The sequence below is a fragment of the Mobula birostris genome, chromosome 12 (genome assembly GCF_030028105.1).
Source record: "Mobula birostris isolate sMobBir1 chromosome 12, sMobBir1.hap1, whole genome shotgun sequence".
NCBI classification, from domain to species: Eukaryota; Metazoa; Chordata; class Chondrichthyes; order Myliobatiformes; family Myliobatidae; genus Mobula; species Mobula birostris.
The window spans coordinates 77,533,779-77,546,051 of record NC_092381.1 but is presented as its reverse complement, the minus strand read 5'-3'; positions in this window follow the sequence as shown (position 1 = coordinate 77,546,051).

The following is a 12,273-nucleotide window of genomic DNA, read 5'->3' as shown; positions in this document are numbered from 1 at the left end:
TGAGTAATGATAAAGTACGACTTTAATTTTGAAAGGGTACGTCGGTTTAGGGGATATTTGCAGGATGGTTTGAGCCCTTATTAAAGAACTGTGTGATAGAAAAATACGCAAGGCTCAGGAGTCAAGCAAGCCTTCCACATCAGCCACAGCAGACGACGAACCTCGACCTTCGACATCTAGGCGGGCAGAGATAGACGATGACCTGCCTGCCCTAATGGAAACAGACGATGACAAGATGACACCCCAGTGTCCCACCACTCCAACCCCCAGGCCACAGACAGATACCGATCTGCGGAGAATGCAAAGGTAGCTGGGAGGCACACAGCACATCTTTAAGAAAAAAGCCGAAATAAACATGCTAATTAATTAGGTGCCGCCGACACGGAATGTTCGGCCCAGCTCAGAGACGATGCAATCGGAAATCAGCACCGATCTGGGCCGACAATTACGGGCGGCACCTAATTAATTAGCATGTTTGTTTCGGCTTTTTTCTTAAAGATGTGCTGCGTACCTCCCGGCTACCACTGGACCCCTGCGTTCTTCGCAGCAATGTATCGCTCAGCGGCCTGGAGGGTGGGGGACCACTGCACCACCCAAACTCCGACGACTCAGTCTAACACACCATCATCAGTGTGCTCGGCGCTGTCCCGATTCCAGTAAGTGATACTACACTGTACATACATTATTTCTACTTTATATCGGCTGTGTATTTTTACGTGTTATTTGGTATGATTTGGCAGCTTCATAGTTTAAAGGTTACTGGAGAGCGCTTGCGCCGTGTTTTTGCCAACAGCGCTTGCGTGAGATTTTCTGCCGACGGCGCTTGTGTGAGATTTTCGCTACGGAGAACAGTGCAGTAATGATTGTGGAAAAGTACTTCTACGTTATATAGGCTGTGTATTTATCATATCATTCCAGCTTTTACTATATGTTACTGTTATTTTAGGTTTTATGTGTTATTTGGCATGATTTGGTAGGTTATTTTTGGGTCTGCGAACGCTCACAAAATTTACCCATATAAATAAATGGTAATTGCTTCTTGGCTTTACGACATTTCGGCTTACGAACCGTTTCATAGGAACGCTCTACCTTCGGATGGAGGGGGAAACCTGTATTTTATATAACCTTGAGGTTCATCTCTATACAGACAGTTACAAAACAAAGAGACCCAATAGAATCCATTAAAACAAAAGATAGTCAAACACCCAATGTGCAGAGAAAAAGCATGCGAACAATAACAGCAAGCAAATAGCATTGAGAACTAAAGTTCACAGAAGTGAGTCCACAATGTGATAGTTGCAGGCCACGACCACAGTTTGGCGCAGAGATAAGTAAACCTCACCTAGCAGCAATTTGAAATGGCCCTGACATCCTGTTCTTTTCAATTTGGCCCGGTGCTTAAATCATCCAGACCTTGCTCTCGAACCTGGATTCTACCACTGTGGGATGCTCTTGGGCTGTTGCTCCGCTACCTCAGTTCAGCCCATACCCAACTTTTCCACTTCGGTTTGGTGTTTAAATCAATCAAACCTCAGGTTGTTCCCTGCTCTCCGGCACGGACACCGCCGCCTCGCTTGTGTACGTACACGCCACTGAGCAACCATCCTGAACCTTTGAGACCTCAGTTCTGACCACAAAAATGCCAGGTCGTACGGGTGGTTCAAAAGTTCAACTCCAATGGGGAAGTTACGGTCTATTGTTTGCAGGGATCACTCAGCAGAAAAAGTGTAATTAATGAAGTATTTCAATCACAAACAAGAGAAAATCTGCAGATGCCGGAAATCCAAGTAACACACACAAAATGTTGACTGTACTCCTTTCCACAGATGCTGCCTGGCCTGCTGAGTTTCTCCAGCATTTTGTGTTTAATGAAGTTTTTGTTGTTTTCTTTGTTCTATTTGCCACCGGAAAGCAGTCACTGAGGTTCACCAGCGCTATCTTAAACCAAAAGTTTAAGAGCTGTTTTAAGGCGAGGCTGGGAAAGCACCCCCAATATATTCACAAGACTCACAAGGCAAAGGTACACAGAGATATACAAACTCTTTGATCTCTTGTCTCAACACAGCTTGTTTTTTTTTCAAACACATTCTGTGTCCATTAATCAATTAGCTACTCTAATGGTCACTCCCCATTATCTTGCAGCACACAACATTCCTTTGGACTTACATAAGTACAGTTGGAAGGCAGATGTTTACATACACCTTAACCAAATACACTTAAACTCAGTTTTTCACAATTCCTGACATTTAATCCTAGAAAAGATTCCCTGTTTTAGGTCAGTTAGGATCACTACTTTATTTTAAGAATGTGAAATGTCAGAATAATAGTCAAGAGAATGATTTATTTCTGCTTGTATTTCTTTCACTTTCCCAGTGGGTCAGAAGTTTACATACACTTTGTTAGTATTCAGTAGCATTGCCTTTAAATTGTTTAACTTGGGTTAAACGTTTTGGATAGCCTTCCACATGCTTCTCACAATAAGTTGTTGGAATTTTCTTCCATTCCTCCAGACAGAACTGGTGTAACTGAGTCAGGTTTGTATGCCTCCTTGCTCACACATGTTTTTTCAGTTCTGCCCACAAATTTTCTATCGGATTGAGGTCAGGGTTTTGGGATGGCCACTCCAATACCATGACTTCGTTGTCTTTAAGCAATTTTGCCACAACTTTGGAGGTATGCTTTGGGTCATTGTCCATTTGGGAGACCCATTCGCTACTGAGCTTTAACTTCCTAGCTGGTGTCTTGAGATGTTGCTTCAATATACAGGTTTCCCCCGCCATCCAAAGGTAGAGCATTTCTATGAAATGGTTTGTAAGCCGGAAGGTCGTAAAGCGAAGAAGCAATTACCATTTATTTATATGGGAAAAATTTGTGAGCATTCACAGACCCAAAAATAACCTACCAAATCATGCCAAAAAACACATACAACCTAAAATAACGGTAACATATAGTAAAAGCAGGAATGATATGATAAATACACAGCCTATATAAAGTAGAAATACTTCTCTACAATCATTGCCTGCACTGTTCTCCGTAGCGAAAATCTCACGCAAGTGCTCTCGGCAAAAACACTCTTTCCAGTAACCTTTAAGCTATGAAGCTGCCAAATCATACCAAATAACGCATAAAAATACATAGCCTATATAAAGTAGAAATCATGTATGTACAGTGTAGTATCACTTACGGGAATCAGGAAGGCAGTGAGCACACTGATGGTGGTGTGTTAGGCTGAGTCGTCAGAGGTTGGGGTGGTGCAGTGGTCCCAACCTCTGGGCAGCGAACTGATATCGATCAGCGGAGGATTCAGCCGTCCAGCAGTGGCCGGGATGCACCCAGCACATCTTTAAGAAAAAAGCTGAAATAAACCAGCTAATTAATTAGGTGCCGCCCAGCACGTAAATGCCGGCCCAGATCAGAGTCGACGCAATCGGCAATCACCTCTGATCTGGGCTGACATTTACGTGCCGGGCGGCACCTAATTAATTAGCTTGTTTATTTTGGCTTTTTTCTTAAAGATGTGCTGGGTGTGTCCCGGCTACTGCTGCATTCTTCACAGATCAGTATCTATCTGCGGCCCGGGGGTTGGGGTGGTGGGACACTGGGGTGTCATCTCATTGATCAGGGCAGGCAGGTCATCTTCTCCTATGACTGCCTGCCTCAATGTCAAAGGTCGAGGTTCGTCGTCTGCTGTGGCTGATGTGGAAGGCTTGCTTGACTGTTTAACCTTGCGCATTTTTAGATTATACAGTTCTTTGTAAGGACTCAAACCATCCTGCAAATATACCCTAAACCGACGTACTGTAGCGGTGTGCTACACACAGCGCTAGAATAATCACACGGAGTCGGTGAGTTGGAGTTGCGATAAAGAGATTTATTCAAACTTTGCGGCCTGCTTTAAAGCCTTCCTGTTCCAGCCCTCCCTGGGGCGGGACTGCTGTGGGGAATGCATATTCCCAGACCCTTTCTGCGTGCAGGATTTTCCCCCTGATGGTGAAGATGGCCTGGCGCCCTCTTTGGGGCCAGCCCTCTGCCTGCGCACGCTGTTGTGAGCCAGTTCGTGTGTGCTAGAAAGTGGGTCGCCACATAACGCTCCCCCCACAGAACCGGCGATACCTCCCCCTATGTCCACAGTCTGGATCGGCCTCTGTTTGGGAGGTCTGCCCCGGCGCCGCGGTGCCTGAGCCTGGACCGGCTGTGCCAAGTCCACATGGGCCGGTTTGAGTCGGTCCACCGTGAAAATCTCCTCTCTCCCCGCAATGTCCAGCACGAACGTGGACCCGTTGTTCCTGATCAACTTAAACGGCCCCTCGTAGGGCCGCTGTAGCGGTGCCCGGTGTCCGCCCCATTGTACAAAAAGAAACTTACAGTTCTGCAGGTCTTTGGGTACGCAGGTCGGGCTCTGTCCGTGCTGTGAAGTGGGTATGGGGGCCAGGTTACCGAGCCTCTCACGTAGTCTGTCCAGGAATGCTGTGGGTTCTTCGTCTTGCCCCCTTGGGGCTGGTATGAACTGTCCTGGGACTACCAGGGGTGCGCCATACACCAACTTGGGCAACGAGGTGTGCAGATCCTCCTTGGGCGCCATGCGGATTCCGAGCAGGACCCAGGCAAGTTTGTCCACCCAGTTAGGCCCCTCCAGGCGGGCCATGAGAGCTGATTTCAGGTGACGGTGGAAGCGCTCCACTAGTCCGTTCGACTGTGGGTGGTAGGCAGTTGTGTGGTGTAGCTGCGATCCTAAAAGGTTGGCCATAGCCGACTACAGGCTGGAGGTGAACTGGGCGCCCCTGTCAGAGGTAATGTGGGCCGGTGCCCCGAAGCGGGCTACCCAGGTTGCGATCAGTGCTCGGGCGCAGGATTCGGAGGCGGTATCGGTGAGCGGGACTGCCTCTGGCCATCTGGTGAAGCGGTCTATCATAGTTAGGAGGTACCGCGCTCCTCGTGACACTGGCAGGGGCCCCACGATATCCACATGGATGTGGTCGAACCTCCGGCGGGTGGGTTCGAACTGCTGCGGTGAAGCCTTGGTGTGCCGCTGCACCTTGGCCGTTTGGCACTGCATGCACGTTTTGGCCCATTCACTGACCTGCTTACGAAGTCCATGCCACACGAACCTGTTGGCGACCAGCCGGACAGTTGTCCTGATGGAGGGGTGCGCTAAGTTGTGAATGGATTCGAAAACCCGCCAGCGCCAGGCTGCTGGGACTACGGGGCAGGGTTGGCCGGTAGCTACGTCACACAGTAGGGTCCTCACACCTGGACCTACGGGGAGGTCTTGGAGCTGTAAACCGGAGACTGCAGTCCTGTAACTGGGGATCTCAGCGTCTGCCTGCTGTGCCTCTGCCAGCGCAGCATAGTCCACCCCCTGGGACAGGGCCTGTACGGTAGGTCTGGATAGTGCGTCTGCCACGACGTTGTCCTTTCCCAAGACATGCCGGATGTCCGTCGTGTACTTGGAGATGTAGGACAGATGTCGCTGCTGGCGGGACGACCAGGGGTCAGACACCTTCGTGAACGCAAAGGTAAGCGGTTTGTGGTCTGTGAACGCGGTGAAGGGCCTACCTTCTAAGAAGTACCTGAAATGCCGGATTGCCAGGTATAGTGCCAATAGCTCCTGGTTGAAAGCACCGTATTTGAGTTCAGGTGGTCGTATGTGTTTGCTGAAGAACGCCAGGGGTTGCCAGCGACGCTCGCTGAGTTGTTCCAGCACTCCACCGACTGCCGTGTTGGATGCGTCCACAGTGAGGGCAGTAGGAACATCCGTTCTGGGGTGCACCAGCATCGCGGCGTTTGCCAAGGCTTCTTTGGTTTTAACGAAAGCGGCTGCGGCCTCTTCGTCCCAGGTAATGTCCTTGCCCTTACCCGACATTAGAGTGAACAAGGGGCATATGGCTCGGGCTGCTGAGGGGAGGAAACGGTGGTAGAAATTCACCATAGCCACGAATTCCTGCAGGCCTTTGATTGTGTTGGGTCGGGGGAAGTTGCGGACCGCGTCTACCTTGGTGGGCAGTGGGGTTGCCCCGTCTTTAGTAATCCTGTGGCCCAGGAAGTCGATGGTATTGAGTCCGAACTGGCATTTGGCTGGATTGATTGTAAGGCCGAATTCGCTCAGGTGGGAGTAGAGCTGGCAGAGGTGGGACAGATGCTCCTGCCGACTACTGCTGGCTATGAGGATGTCATCCAAATAGATGAATGCAAAGTCCAGGTCGCGTCCATTAGCCACTGGAAAGTCTGTGCGGCATTCTTTAGACCAAACGGCATTCGGAGGAATTCGAAAAGTCCGAACGGGGTGATGAGTGCTGTTTTGGGGATTTCGTCTGGAAGTACCGGGATTTGATGGTATCCCCGGACGTGGTCTACCTTGGAAAAGATCCTTGCGCCGTGTAGGTTTGCTGCAAAGTCTTGAATCTGCGGCACAGGGTAGCAGTCTGGTGTTGTAGCCTCATTCAGTCTGCGGTAGTCACCGCATGGTCTCCAGCCCCCCGTTGCCTTGGGCACCATGTGCAGCGAGGAGGCCCATGGGCTGTCGGACCGTCGTATGATCCCCAATTCCTCCATCTTCTTGAACTCCTCCTTTGCCAGTCGGAGCTTGTCCGGGGGAAGCCTTTGAGCACAGGCGTGGAGGGGTGGTCCCTGGGTCGGGATGTGGTGCTGTACTCCGTGTCTGGGCATGGCTGCCGTGAACTGCGGTGTCAGTACTGATGGGAAATCCGCCAGGACCCTGGTGAATTCATCGTTGGACAGCGTGATGGAGTCCAGGTGTGGCGCTGGCAACTTCGCTTCACCCAGGGAGAACGTTTGAAAAGTCTTGGTGTGGACTAGTCGCTTCCCTTGCAGGTCGACCAGCAGGCTGTGGGCTCGCAGAAAATCCGCCCCCAGGAGTGGTTGGGCCACGGCGGCCAGTGTGAAGTCCCACGTGAACCGGCTGGAGCTGAACTGTAGCCGCACCGTGCGGGTGCCGTAGGTTCGTATTGTGCTGCCATTTGCGGCCCTCAGGGTGGGTCCGGATTCTCTGTTGCGGGTGTCGTAACTCATTGGAGGTAAAACGCTGATCTCCACTCCGGTGTCGACCAAAAAGCGGCATCCCAACTGCTTGTCCCAGACGTAAAGGAGGCTGACCTGATGGCCAGCCTCCATAGCGATCGGCGGCGGCTGGGCCTTGGCGTTTCCCGGGAGTTTGCAGGATGGTCTACAGCAGCGGGCCTCTGTGCCCCACCGCTGGTGGTAGAAGCACCATTGTTTGTTGGGCTCTGCTGCCGGGCCTGGTCTGGTTTGTCGTTGGGCATGCAGCTTGGTGATCTGTGCGATGGACACCCCTCTCTCCTTCTTGGCATTCCACAACACATCTGCTCGGGCCGCCACCTCCCGGGGGTCGCTGAAATCTGTGTCGGACAGCAGCAGGCGTATGTCCTCAGGCAGTTGCTCTAGGAACGCCTGCTCAAACATGAGGCAGAGTTTGTGTCCTTCAGCCAGGGCCAGCATCTCGTTCATTAATGCTGATGGCGGCCTGTCTCCCAAACCATCCAGGTGCATTAAGCGGCGTGCTCGTTCACGCCGTGAGAGTCCGAAAGTCCTTATGAGCAGGGCTTTGAATGCTGTGTATTTGCCGTTCTCCGGGGGCGACTGTATAAACTCCTCAATTTGTGCAGCAGTCTCTTGGTCGAGAGAGCTCAGCACGTAGTAGTAGTGAGTGGACTCCGAGGTTATCTGCCGAATGTGGAATTGTGCTTCTGCCTGTTCCAACCACAGACGGTGTCTCAGCGGCCAAAAGCTTGGCAGTTGTAACGAAACTGCGTGAACAGATGCGGCGTCGGTCATCTCTGGCCCAAATATCGTTTGGGCCGTCGGGGTCACCAAATGTAGCGGTGTGCTACACACAGCACTAGAATAACCACACGGAGTCGGTGAGTTGGAGTTGCGATGAAAGAGCTTTATTCAAACTTTGCGGCCTGCTTTAAAGCCTTCCCGTTCCCGCCCTCCCTGGGCGGGACTACTGTGGGGAATGCATATTCCCAGACACTTTCCACGCGCGGGATTTTCCCCCTGCTGGTGAAGATAGCCTGGCGCCCTTTTTGGGGCCGGCCCTCTGCCTGCGCGCGCTGTTGTGAGCCAGTTCGTGTGTGCTAGAAAGTGGGTCGCCATAGTACCCTTTCAAATTAAAGTCATACTTTATAATTGCAGCGAAAATCTCATGCAGTTGCTTCACATTCAGTTCCTGGACAAGTTCACTTTCGGTCTGTTCGCTACTGCATTCGGTTTCGATTGTTATCCCTTCCTCTTCCAATTGCATCAGCTCTTCATCTATCAGTTCTTGGTCATGGGATGCCAAAACCTCTTCAACATCATCTTCGTCAACTTCCACAAGCCAAACTCATTTTGTCCTTACTTCGTTTACCACAATCGAAACGCTTAATTATGTCTAGTTTTACACTAAGTATAACACTCTTACGAGCTCTTTTAGGCTTTTCCGATACCTTAGAACTCATCTTGCAAAAGGCTGCTCACACGCACGTGTTGAAACAATGCCGGCTAGAATGAAGTTCCGAATCCGGGGGAGGAGCAGCTGCTTGGGGCGTGCACTGCTTTTTATCACGCGCTGCTTTTTTCCACGCGTTGCCTTTTTTCGTAACAGTGAAATTACCTTCTGTTAGCGAAAACAGGTAACTAATGTAGGTTTTTCGTAACAGTGAGGTTTCGTAAAGCGAACGTTCAAAAAGTGGGAGACACCTGTATCCACATAATTTTCCTTCCTTCTGATGCCATCTATTTTGTGAAGTGCACCAGTCCCTCCTGCAGCAAAGCACCCCCACAACATGATGCTGCCACCCCCATGCTTCAAGGTTGGGATGGTGTTCTTTGGCTTGCAAGTGTAACGTTCCGTTATATTGGCTCGTGAATGTCTAGGGGAAATCCCGCCCAGCACCTGCTTCAACAGTCCCCTCAGGGTCAATCGTCGCCCGAATCAATCACAAACATCAATCATCAGCCAGCACACCCAGTAAATTTTAACACATACACTTTATAGATATTACTAATTCTAGGGCATTAATATACATTTGATACAGAGAGGAAAGTAATGGGGAAAAAAAAGGCGCCAACACTTATCAAAGTCCAAGTTCTTCGCGCGCTACCGTTGGAGCTCAAGTTCGACGTCAGACGACCACCCGAATTCCGTCGACCCACGGCTCGGGACCACCCGAAGTGATCGACCGGAGCCTCTCCGCACGTCCGCCGTCCTCCTCGTCTCTCCTTCCGACTCCCCACCAAAACTCAGTCCACAGTCATATCATACAGCATGGCATCCGAAAACAAAACGATACATAACCACCCATTGGCTAATAGCACCCTCTTATCACCCTCTAAACCACAATAAACTGCTAGCGCAAACTCTCTGCAGCGTTAAAACACAACAAAGCCGCATTCCACAGATTAACATAACAAAATCGCCATTTTAAATGTAACAAAAGAAAGACCCCGTACACTCTCCCCCCACCTAAAAAAGTCATGCCCTCATGATGTTAACAGAATTCACTAGTACTCCTTGTAAAACACAAAACCCAAAACCCAACCCAGGTGCATAACGCAGTGACATAACTTTGCAGGGCAGTAGAGATCACACCCTGCTCTCCCGGCGCTATATAAGTGAGTCTTTCCGGGGGATGCCTACTCCTCTGAGGCCTCTGGACTTCCTCTGCTGTCTCTCCCTGCTCAGACACCCCAGTTGACCCCTCGAGCCTATCTGACGGACCTTCCCCTTCACCGGGATCCCTCTGCCCCGGTGAGCCCTCTGGCTCGGGTTCTGCCTCCACCCTCTCCTCCCCCAATGCCGGCTGTAATACAGGCGGCTCTGCAACACCCTCCCTCAGTTCCCCTGACTCAGTGATGGAAGGGCCAAGAGTCTCTTCTCCTGGCACCGGGGAATCAGCGAACGGAAGCAGGTACCACATGTCCGAATCATCATCTTCCGATGACGTATCCCTTCTCGAGGTGGGGACCGGCCCCGTTTTCTTCGCAGTGGCCTCTTCCCGCGCTCCGCGCCCTCGCAGAGTCCTCGTACTAGGAGTAAACTCCCATTCGGACTCTGGGTCCATCTTCACCTCTCGACCCAGAGGCAACAGGTGGTTCCGATGGAGTACCTTGACAGGCCCCTGCCCGCCCTCAGGTCTCACTCGGTAAACCGGGAGATTCGGCATCTGACTCTCCACCACATATGGGGTGGCTGCCCAACGGTCCGCCAACTTGTGCTTACCCTGTAGTCCTAAATTCCGGATAAGGACTCGGTCTCCCGGCAATAGCTGGACGAACTTTACCTTCTGATCATACCTCCTTTTATTCCGCTGGTTCTGCTTGGTGGCTGCCGCCTCAGCCAACTCGTACGCCCTTTTCAATTCTCTCCTCATATCGGACACGTACTTCAGACATGGCTTCGAAGGTATTTCCCCCGCTTCAGTCCCAAAACACAGATCAATGGGCAACCTCGCTTCCCGTCCGAACATCAGATAGTAGGGCGAGTACCCCATAGCATCATTGCGAGTACAATTGTAACAATGAACCAAATGGGCGATGTGCTGACTCCACTTACTCTTCTGTCCAATCTCCAAGGTGCCGAGCATGTCCAGCAGGGTCTGGTTAAACCTCTCGGGTTGAGGATCACCCTGCGGGTGATAGGGGGTGGTTCTGGACTTTTCAACCCCAAGCATATCCAGCAATTCATGGATAAGCCTGCTCTCGAAGTCCCGTCCCTGATCACTGTGGATCCGCCAGGGAAGGCCATAATGAACAAAGTACTTCTCCCATAATACCTTCGCCACTGTAGTCGCTTTCTGATCCTTAGTAGGAAAAGCCTGCGCATATCTAGTGTAGTGATCCGTGAGGACCAAAACATTTGCGGTATTGCTGGTGTCCGGCTCAATAGACAGGAAATCCATACACACCAGGTCCATGGGTCCTGCACTCTGCAAGTGGGATAACGGAGCCACCTGCGCAGGCAAGGTCTTCCTCCTGACGCAACGGCTACAGGTCTTACAGTATTCTTCCACCTCCCCCCTCATCCGGGGCCAGTAAAACCGGTCCTTGACTAATCCATAGGTCTTCTCTACCCCTAAGTGCCCGGAATCATCATGTAGAGCCTGAAGCACAGCCTTTCGATACTTCTCAGGCATGACCAGCTGCCAGCGCCGGGGGTGGTCCGGAGGCGACGTGGCCCAGTTCAGGACGTGGTTCTTCAGCTTCAACCGGGGCCACTCCTTCAGTAGTAGAGGAACGGAGGCATGTTTCGCCTTCTCCACCTGCCCCATATCACCCTGGCTAACCGCGTACCAGATAGTGCCAAGGCTTGGGTCATCACGCTGAGCCGCCTTTACTTCCTGGGGACTCAACTCCGGCAGCTGCCTGTTCCTCAGAGCAGTCACATTACAGTAAACAGTGGGCAGCGCGTCATCGTCAGCCCCCAATTGATCTACTGCCCGATCCGTTCCCATCTGTGCTCCTACTTCCCCGTCGCTCCCAACTTGACACATGGCCTTTACTCCCTGGGCAGGGACACTCTTCCACTCCTCGGCCGTGCCCGACTCGTCGTGCGCCCGACGAGACAGGGCATCTGCATCGATGTTCCAACTCCCCGGGCGGTACTTCAGGCTGAACTCATAGGCAGACAAGGTTGCTAACCACCAGTGCCCAGTAGCGTCCAGCTTTGCCGAGGTCAGGATATAAGTGAGGGGGTTGTTATCAGTTCTCACTTCAAACTGGCCCCGTATAGGTAGTCACTCAACTTGTCCACCACCGCCCATTTCAATGCCAAGAACTCCAGCTTGTGAGTGGGATAGTTTCTCTCAGATGGCGACAAGCTCCGACTGACAAACGCCACTGGCCTCAATCCGTTTCCCTGTTCCTGGTACAGAACAGCCCCCAGACCGTCGTGACTGGCATCAGTGTGTAGAACATACGGCTTCCGGGGATCAGCAAAAGCCAACACTGGGGCCTGTGTCAGCGCCCTTTTTAGAGATTGGAACGCCTCCTCACATTGAGCATCCCACCTCAATCCAAAAGGCTCCCCCGGGTTCAAGTATCCTCCTACCTCTGACCCTCGGTCTCCCTTCCTCTTCCTCCTCCCCACAGGTGGATAGCCACACAGCAGCTGGTTCAATGGATGACTCATTTTTCACATATCCTTTCACGAATCGCCGGTAATATCTGCAAAACCCCAAAAACGAGCGTAAGGCGCTCACCTTCTGAGGTCTCAGCCAGGTGGTGACTGCGGCTATCTTACCCGGATCGGTG